This window comes from Mandrillus leucophaeus, unplaced genomic scaffold (genome assembly GCF_000951045.1).
Source record: "Mandrillus leucophaeus isolate KB7577 unplaced genomic scaffold, Mleu.le_1.0 Scaffold181, whole genome shotgun sequence".
NCBI lineage: Eukaryota > Metazoa > Chordata > Mammalia > Primates > Cercopithecidae > Mandrillus > Mandrillus leucophaeus.
Window position 1 is genome coordinate 1,498,649 of NW_012101821.1, and position 10,444 is coordinate 1,509,092.

A 10,444-nucleotide genomic window follows, 5' to 3' on the forward strand; every position below is an offset into this window, starting at 1 on the left:
TAAAGATTAGTAGAACAAATCATTATTAAAAATTATAAGATGTTTCCAGTTTGATTATTCATCAAAAAAGAATTCTAAGATTTTGAAGTGGAAGTATACAGACAACCCCTGTATTGTATTGGCAGACAGGTACACAAATATTACTTTAACACAAGGACAACTAATCTCAGCAACTGTGAGCTAATAAATAATTTCTTTTCCTTGGTTTTTGAGCCTATTTGTGACATACAATTATACTAATTGCCTCTACTTCATTTTTGCCTATGAATAAAAGAGTAGAAAAGGGTAACAATTTGAAGGCTATCTGCTTCTGAAAGAAACTAAATAGAAAAAATTCTTATTGTCAAGCACAAAATTATCAAAGATATCAAATATAAATTATAAATTACATTTTTTCAGAAGAAGGTCAAACAACATGTAACATGTTTAATGTAAAAAAGATACATGTGAAAAGATGAATAAGTAACCACTTTTAATAAATATACTGAGTTTTTAAATCAGTGGGCATGACTGATTTGTACTGAAGCATTCATTCACTATGTCCTATTCTCTTTGTAACAAATAATTACACTTTTGCAATAAGGTAGTAAAGGTTAGAGGGGCAGTCTAAGACTGAAAAATAAAAAGAAAAAAAGAAACTAATAGGAACCACAAGGAATTATCTCTATAATCGTAAAACTAAACCCTTTGGCATTATTTTTTAACCACAGCATTTGGCTCCCCCAAAACACAATAGTACAGGCAGATACAGTAAGATCTTTCATTGTATCTAGTCATTTGAAAGAAAACAATTAAGTTCAATATATATTTTTAGATAAATCTAAGAAAATTTAAATATGAAGTCAATATATTAAATACTGTAGATACAAATTCTTGGTTCTTTTAAAGTGTTTAAAGTCTAGAGCAAACGTTTGAAAACTATGGCCCAGGGGTCATATGGTCTCCATGGAAACTATTCTGTGGTCTTAGTGCAAAAGTTGCCATAAGTAATATGTGAATGAATGGGTGTAAACGTATTGCAATAAAACGTTATTTCAAAAAGAGGTAACAGCTATATTTGGTCCCTAGCTTGCAGTTTGCTAACCCTTCGGTTAGACTTAAAAAAAAAAAAAAAAGGAGAACTAAAGAAATGAATAACTTTAAAAAGTTCTTTGAAATTCTGTTTCTGGATATTAGGGTGTATTAGTCCATTCTCACACAGCTATAAAGAACTAGCTGAGACTGAGTGATTTATGAAGATAAAAGGTTTAATTGGCATCAGGAAATCTACAGTCATGGCTGAAGGTGAAGGGGGAGCAAGCACATCTTCACATGGTGGCAGGGGAGAGACAAAGAGTGAAGGGGGAAATGCTGCACAGTTTCAAACAACCAGATCTTGTGGGAACTCTATCATGAGAACAGCAAGAGGGAGGTCCACTCCCATGATTCGATCACCTCTCACCTTGCAATTCAACATGAGATTTGTGTGGGGCCACAGAACCAAACAATATCAAAGGGGATATGTTTCAGCAGAAATAAAAGCTCCCACAAAGGAGTACTAGTAAAGCTAAGAAGTGCTCAATCAACTAGGGCCAGGCGGTGCCAAGATTCCAAAGAAGGGTAAGAGACTGAGAATATGGGCTTTGCTTAGAGATAGAACTGTGCTGGGAGCAAAGAAATCAGCAAAGCCTTGGCGATTCTCATGGTGTTGGAGCGTTTGTTCTCAACCAAGGGTAATTTTTCCTCCACAGCACATCTGACAATGTTTAGAGACTTTTTTTTTTTTTTTTTTTTTTTTGAGACGGAGTCTCGCTCTGTCGCCCAGGCTGGAGTGCAGTGGTTTGATGGCCAGTATAGTGTGGGGGTCGGGGAGTGGGAGGGCATTCCTACTTGGATTTAATGAATAGAGGACAGGGATGCAGCTAAACATCCTACAATGCACACAATGGCCTCACACCGCAAATAATGAATTATTTGGTCCAAAATGTCAATAATACTGCAATAGGAAAACTATGGGCTAGAAAGACAAAACTGGAGACAGAAACATGCACACGCATCAAAGGGTTTATAATTCTTACTCCTGACTTTGGCTCAGATGTTTCTCGAATCATTTTGTTAGATTCTTACAGTCTCTGGTGTGAAATGTTTCTGTCCCTATTAAATTCTACACACGGGCCGGGCGCGGTGGCTCAAGCCTGTAATCCCAGCACTTTGGGAGGCCGAGATGGGCGGATCACGAGGTCAGGAGATCGAGACCATCATGGCTAACACGGTGAAACTCCGTCTCTACTAAAAAATACAAAAAACTAGCCGGGCGAGGTGGCGGGCCCTGTAGTCCCAGCTACTCGGGAGGCTGAGGCAGGAGAATGGCGTAAACCCGGGAGGCGGAGCTTGCAGTGAGCTGAGATCCGGCCACTGCACTCCAGCCCGGGCGACAGAGCGAGACTCCGTCTCAAAAAAAAAAAAAAAAAAAAAAATTCTACACGTGAAGTGTTGCGAATCAGCTTCATTCTCCTGGGTTCCAATCCCACACCAGCCACATTCATTCTCAGCAGAACACTTTATCATTTACCTTATGATTTGGTTACAATTATCCTAGAAACCCTCTTTCTACTTTCTTATTTTCCTCGTAACTTCACCCATTGTTTTCCTTAATTATAAAAGAGCATCTCCTCTTTATTAACGAAATGCTTTATCAGTTCTCTTTCCCCTATTCAAATTAAAAAAAAAATCTTTTTTTTAACCCTGCTTTTTCAGGTTATTCTTTCCTCTCCCTCCTTCCTCCTGTTTCCAAAATTTTGAAAGAATAGTCAATAAGTACTCCATCTACTTGATTATACCCTAGCATCTGTTTCAGTGACTGTGTAAACACTCTCAGCCAAATCTCAACCATAAAACAAAGATCTTTCTTCTGTCCTAACACCTGACACTTTAAAACTTCCTGTGTCCTTCTCTGACACTTACCAACCTGATTCTGTCATCTTTTGTTGTCCCTTCACCATGCCACCCACCAGATATGCTCCACAAGGTTTTAATGTTTCTTATTTCAATTATTAAACGTTGTCTGTTTCAAACCCACTCCTCCATATTCGGTTTTATGGTGCTTCCGCGCAAAATCTCAAATCACCTTTCTGCTTTGCCGGCTGCTCTATGTCATGTCTGTCAATAGAGGGCGCTAGAAAGAGAGACTGCATTGCCAGAAAAGAGAGAGGGGGCTTGCTCCTACCTGCTTCCAGTTCCTACTGCAGTTAGTTCCACTGGCAGCTGCTGATTCCAGTGCGTAGCTATTCCAACACTTGCAGAACCAGTCTCCTCTAGCCTCCTCCAAGACTCCAGCAATAGCTGAGCGGCATCCTCCTCCTAAGACATCTGACCTGGCCCCACAAATTCCCACCTTCAAATTTCCAAGTTTTACTAATTCAGACATATTCTTTTTGTTCCCTTAGACCTCTGGGGACAAGGTTAGGGGGAGCTGCTTCTTTGAGTTTCTGCCTTTATGATGCCTTGATGTTCCTATTTGCTTTTCAATTATTTACTAATAGAGCCAGTAATAAATAGAAATATATATATTGTAGCTATCAATATCTTACTTATTCAACAGGATATTATTGTAACTTGGCCTGCAAAAAACACATTTCATCTATAAAGACACACATAGACTGAAAATGGAGGGATGAAAAAAGATATTCCAAGCTAATGAAAGTCAAAAAAAAAAAAAAAAAAAGAGCAGGATTAGCTATATTTATACCAGACAAAACAGATTTCAAGACAAATACTATAAGAAGAGACAAAGAAGATCACTATATAATGATAAAGTGGTAAATTCAGCAGGAGGCTGAAACGATTGTAAATAAATAAACACCCAACACTGGAGAATGCACCCAGATATATAAAGCAAATATTTTTAGAGCTAACGAGAGAGATAGATCAAAATACAATAATAGCTGGAGACTTCAACACCCCATTTTCAGCATTGGACAGATCTTTCAGACAGAAAATCAACAAAGAAACACCAGACTTAATCTGAACTATAGTCTAAATGGACCTAATAGATATTTACAGAACATTTCATCCAATGGCTGCAGAACACACATTCTTTTCCTCAGCACATGGATCATTCTCAAGGATAGATCATATGTTGTTATAAAAAAAGTCTTAAAAAAATTTAAAATAATATCAAGCATCTTCTCTGACCACAATGGAATAAAATCAATAATAAGAGGAATTTTGGAAACTGTACAAACACATGGAAATTACACAATATGCTCCTGAAAAATTGGTGGGTCAATAAAGAAATTAAGAAGGAAATTAAAAAATTTCTTGAAACAAATAATAATGGAAGTACAACATTCCAAAATCTATGGAATATAGCAAAAGCAGTACTAAGCGGAAAGTATATAACTGCCTACATCAAAAAAGAAGAAAAACTTCAAATAAAGAAGCTAGTGATGCATCTTAAATAACTGGAAAAACAAGAGCAAACCAAACCCAAAATTAGTAGAAGAAAAGAAATAGTAAAGATCAGAGCATAAATAAAATTGAAATGAAGAAAATAATACAAAAGATCAATGAAGCAAAGATGGGCACGGTGGCTCACACCTGTAATCCCAGCACTTTGGGAGGCTGAGGCGGGTGGACTACCTGAGGTCAGAAGTTTGAGACCAGCCTGGTCAAAATGGCAAAACCCCTTCTCTACTAAAAACGCAAATATTAACCGGGTATAGTGGCTTGCGCCTGTAGTCCCAGCTACTGGAAAGACTGAGGCAGGAGAATTGCTTGAACCTGGGAGATGGAGGTTGCAGTGAGCCAGGATCACGCCACTGCACTCCAGCCTGGGTGACGGAGCAAGGCGCCATAAAAAAAAAAAAAAAAAAAATCAATGAAACAAAAATTTGATTTTTTGAGAAGTTAAGCAAAATTAACAAACGTTAGCCAGATTACAAAAAAAGACAGAAGACCCAAATAAATAAAATCAAAGATGAAAAAGGAGACATTATCAAATGATACTGCAGAAATTCAAAGGATTATTAGTGACTACTGTAAGCAACTATATGACAATAAATTGGAAAATCTAGAAAAAATGGATAATTTCCTAGACACATACAACATACCAAGATTGAACCAGGAAGAAATCCAAACCCTGAACAGACCAATAACAAATAATGAGATTGAAGCCATAATAAAAAGTCCTCCAGGAAACAAAAGGCTGGGGCCTGAAGGCTTCACTGCTGAAGCCTACCAAACATTTAAAGGAAAAATACAAATCCTACTAAAACTATTCCAAAAAATAGAGGAGAAGGGATCTTCCACAATCAATCTATGAGGCCAGTATTGCCCTGATATCAAACCAGACAAATACACATTAAAAAAAAAAAGAAAGAGAAAAAGAAAAAGGCCAGGTGCAGTGGCTCACACCTATAATCCCAGCATTTTGGGAGGCTGAATTGGGTGGGTCACAGGTCAGGAGTTCCAGACCAGCCGGGCCGAGATGGTGAAACCCTGTCTCTATGAAAAATTCAAGAATTAGCCAGGTGTGGTGGTGGGCGCCTGTAATCCCAGCTACTCAGGAGGTTGAGACAGGGGAATCACTTGAACCCAGGATACAGAGTTTGCAGTAAGCTGAGATCACACCACTGCACTCTAGCCTGGGTGACAGAGCAAGATTCCATCTCAAAAAAGCAGAAGAAAAACAAAAGAAAGAAAGAAAAGAAACCTACAAGCCAGTATCACTGATGAATACTGGTGCAAAAATTCCCAACAAAATACTAGCAAACTGAATTCAAACACACATTAAAAAGATCATTCATCATGACCAAATGGGATTAATCCCAAGGATGCAAGGAGTGGTTCAACATATGCAAATCAATCAATGCGGTACATCATATCAACAGAATGAAGGATAAAAATCATACGATCATTTCAATTGATGCTGAAAAAGCATTTGATAGAATTCAACAACTCTTCATGATAAAAACTCTCAAAAAACTGGGGTAGGAGGTACATACTTCAACATAATAAAAGCTATTAAGAAGTGAAGCTGGCTGGGCTTCTGGGTCAGGTGGGGACTTGAACTTTTCTGTCTAGCTAAAGGATTATAAATGCACCAATCAGCAATCTGTGTCTAGCTAAAGGTTTGTAAACACACCAATCAACACTCTGTAAAAACGCACCAATCAGTGCTCTGTGTCTAGCTAATCAGGTGGGGACCTGGAGAAGTTTTCTGTCTAGCTAAAGGATTGTAAATGCACCAATCAGCACTCTGTGTCTAGTTAAAGTTTTGTAAACGCACCAATCAGCACTCTGTAAAAATGGACTAATTAGCTGTCTGTAAAATGGACCAATCAGCTCTCTGTAAAATGGACCAATCAGCAGGATGTGGGTGGGGCCAAATAAGGGAATAAAAACTGGCCACACAAGCCAGCAGTGGCAACCTGCTTGGGTCCCTTTCCACGCTGTGGAAGCTTTGTTCTTTCGCTCTTCACAATAAATCTTGCTGCTCCTCACTCTTTGTGTCCACACTGCCTTTATCAGCTGTAACACTCACCGTGAAGGTCTGCAGCTTCACTCCTGAAGCCAGCAAGACCATGAAACCACTGGGAGGAACGAACAACTCTGGACACGCTGCCTTTAAGAGCTGTAACACTCATTGCAAAGGTCTGCTGCTGCTTCACTCCTGAAGGTAGTGAGACCATGAACCCATCAGAAGGAAGAAACTCCAGACACATCTGAACATTGGACACATTTTGGTGACCCAGACGGGACACATTTTGGTGACCACAAAGGGACTATCACCTATCGCCAAGTGGTGAGTACCATCGGACCCCTTTTGCTTGCTATTGTGTCCAATTTTTCCATAGAATTCAGGGGCTAAATACCAGGCACCTGTCGGCCAGTTAAAAGTGACTAGGACAGCCACTGGACTAAAAACATGAGGTCAGGCTTTCTGGGAATGGGCTCTCTAATAACCCCTGACTCTTCAGAGTTGGGAGCATTGGTTTGCCTGGAACCAGCTTCCACTTTTCCTGTACTTCTGGGCTGAGCTGAGGGTCGACACAGAGGAAAGCCATTCAGCTCCAGGGTCCCGACAATAAGTTGTTTGACCCTGTGGCCATGAGTGGAATTCTCAAAGTCATGTTGCCCAAGCAGGACTCGTCCATCTATCCTATCTGTCCTGATCCTTGCCTCCTGGGTCCTAATGCCTGTCAGACAAACTTCCTCTTGCCTCTCTTCTCTGAGGCTAGTCCCGCTTCTAAAAACCACTCCCTGTCTCTGGTGTTTTTCTAGTTTCTCCTGTAAGAATGATTTCTAGTATAAACTCCAGGACTCTATTCCCTTCTTTAGGCACCCAGGCTTGCCAATCAGAAGACATAATTTTTGCCCAAAGCCCTGTTGTAACAGGGACTATCTATAATTTTAGGATCCCTCCTCAGACTAGCAGGCCTAACAAAAGCTATTCCTGAAGCTAGGATATGGGGAGCCTCAGAAACAACATCCTTCCTATTCATATGATGAGAAGTGAGGACAAAAGGCATCACTCTTTCAACCCTGGAGATCCCTTCCCTCCCTCAGGGTATGGCCCTCCACTTCATTTTTGGGGCATAACATCTTTATAGGACAGGGGTAAAGTCCCAATACTAACAGGAGAACGCTTAGGACTCTAACAGGCTTTCAAGAATGTGCTGGTAAGGGCTACTAAATCCGATTTTTCTCGGTCCTCTTTGTGGTCTAGGAGGACAGGCAAGGGTGCAGGTTTTCGAGAATGCGTTGGTGAGGGCCTCTAAATCCGACCTTCCTTGGTCCTCCTTGTGGTCTAGGAGGAAAACTAGTGCTTCTGCTGCTGCATCGGTGAGCACAACTATTCCAATCAGCAGGTTCAGGGACTGTTGCGAGTTTTTGGGCAAAAGGTGTTTCTGCTGCTGCATCGGTGAGTGCAACTATTCTGATCAGCAGGGACCAGGGACCGTTGCAGGTTCTTGGGCAGGGGGAGAAACAAACAAACGAAAACCACAGGCAATTTTGTCTTTCAGATGGGAAACACTCAAAACCACAGGCAATTTTGTCTTTCAGATGGGAAACACTCAGGCATCAACAGGCTCACCCTTGAAATGCATCCTAAGCCATTGGGACCAATTTGATCTGCAAACCCTGAAAAAGAGGGAGCTCATTTTTTTCCATACTACAGCCTGGCCCCAGTATGCTCTCTCTAATGGGGAAAAATGGCCACCTGAGGGAAGTATAAATTACAATACTATCCTGCAACTTAACCTTTTCTGTAAGAGGGAAGGCAAATACAATGAAATACCTTATGTCCAAGCTTTCTTTTCATTGAAGGAGAATACAAAAATATGCAAAGCTTGCAATTTACATCCCACAGGAGGACCTCTCAGCTTACCCCCATATCCTAGCCTCCCTATAGCTCTCCTTCCTATTAATGATAAGCCTCCTCTAATCTTCCTTGCCCAGAAGGAAATAAGCAAAGAAATCTCCAAAGGACCATAAAAAAAACCCTCAGGCTATTGGTTATGTCCCCTTGAAGCTGTAGGGGGAGGGGTATTTGGCCCAACCCAGGTGCATGTCCCCTTCTCCCTCTCTGATTTAAAGCAGATCAAGGCAGACCTGGGGAAGTTTTCAGATGATCCTGACAGGTACATAGATGTCCTACAGGGTCTAGGGCAGACCTTCAATCTCACTTGGAGAGATGTCATGCTATTGTTAGATCAAACCCTGGCCTTTAATGAAAAGAATGCAGCTTTAGCTGCAGCCCAAGAGTTGGGAATTACCTGGTATCTTAGTCAAGTAAATTATAGAATGACAGCTGAAGAAAGGGACAAATTCCCTACTGTTTAGCAAGTTGTCCTCAGTATGGATCCCCACTGGGACCTCGACTCAGATCATGGGGACTGGAGTAGTAAACATTTGTTGGCCTGTGTTTTAGAAGGACTAAGGAGAATTAGGAAAAAGCCCATGAATTATTAAATGATGTCCACCATAACTCAGGGAAAGGAAGAAAATCCTTCTGCCTTCCTCAAGTGGCTATGGGAGGCCTTAAGAAAATATACTCCCCTGTCACCCAACTCACTAGAGGGTCAATTGATTCTAAAAGATATCTTTATTACCCAATCAGTCACAGGTATCAGGAAAAAGCTCCAAAAGCGAGCCCTGGGCCCTGAACAAAATCTGGAGGCATATTAAACCTGGCAACCTCGGTGCTCTATGATAGGGACCAAGAGGAACAGGCCCAAAAGGAAAAGCAAGATCTGAGAAAGGCCGCAGCCTTAGTCATGGCCCTCAGACAAACAAACCTTGGCGGTTCAGAGAGGACAGAAAACGGAGCAGGCCAGTCAACCGGTAGGGCTTGGTATCAGTGTGGGTTTTCAAGGACACTTTAAAAAAGATTGTCCAACGAGAAACAGGCCGCCCCTTCGTCCATGTCCACTATGCCAAGGCAATTACTGGAAGGCACCCTGCCCCAGAAGATAAAGGTTCTCTGGGCCAGAAGCCCCCAACCAGATGATCCAACAACAGGACTGAGGGTGCCCAGGGCAAGCGCCAGCTCATGTCGTCACCCTCACTGAGCCCTAGGTATATTTAACTATTGAGGGCCAGGAAATTGACTTCCTCCTGGACACTGGCGTGGCCTTCTCAGTGATAATCTCCTGTCCTGGACGACTGTCCTCAAGGTCCATTACCATCTGAGGAATCCTGGGACAGCCTGTAACCAGGTATTTCTCCCACTTCTTCAGTTGTAATTGGGAGACTTTGCTCTTTTCACATGCCTTTCTTGTTATGCCTGAAAGTCCCACACCCTTATTAGGGAAGGACATATGAGCCAAAGCTGGAGCTATTATCTACATGAATATGGGGAACAAGTTACCCATTTGTTGTCCCCTACTTGAGGAGGGAATCAACCCTGAAGTTTGGCCATTGGAAGGACAATTTGGAAGGGCAAAAAATGCCCACCCAGTCCAAATCAGGCTAAAACATCCCACCACTTTTCCTCATCAAAGGCAATATCCCTTAAGGCCTGCAGTTCATAAAGGATTACAGGATATTGTTAAACATTTAAAAGCTCAAGGCTTAGTAAGGAAATGCAGCAGTCCCTGCAACACCCCAATTCTAGGAGTGCAAAAACCGAATGGTCAGTGGAGACTAGTGCAAGATCTTAGACTCATCAATGAGGCAGTAATTCCTCTATACCCAGTTGTACCCAACCCCTATAACCTGCTCTCTCAAATACAAGAGGAAGCAGAATGGTTCACCATTCTGGACCTCAAGGATGCCTTCTTCTGTATTCCTGTGCACTCTGACTCCCAGTTTTTCTTTGCCTTTAAGGATCCCACAGACCACATGTCCCAACTTACATGGATTATCTTGCCCCGAGGGTTTAGGGATAGCCCTCATCTGTTTGGTCAGGCACTGGCCCAAGATCTAGGCCACTTCTCAAGTCCAGGCACTCTGGTCCTTC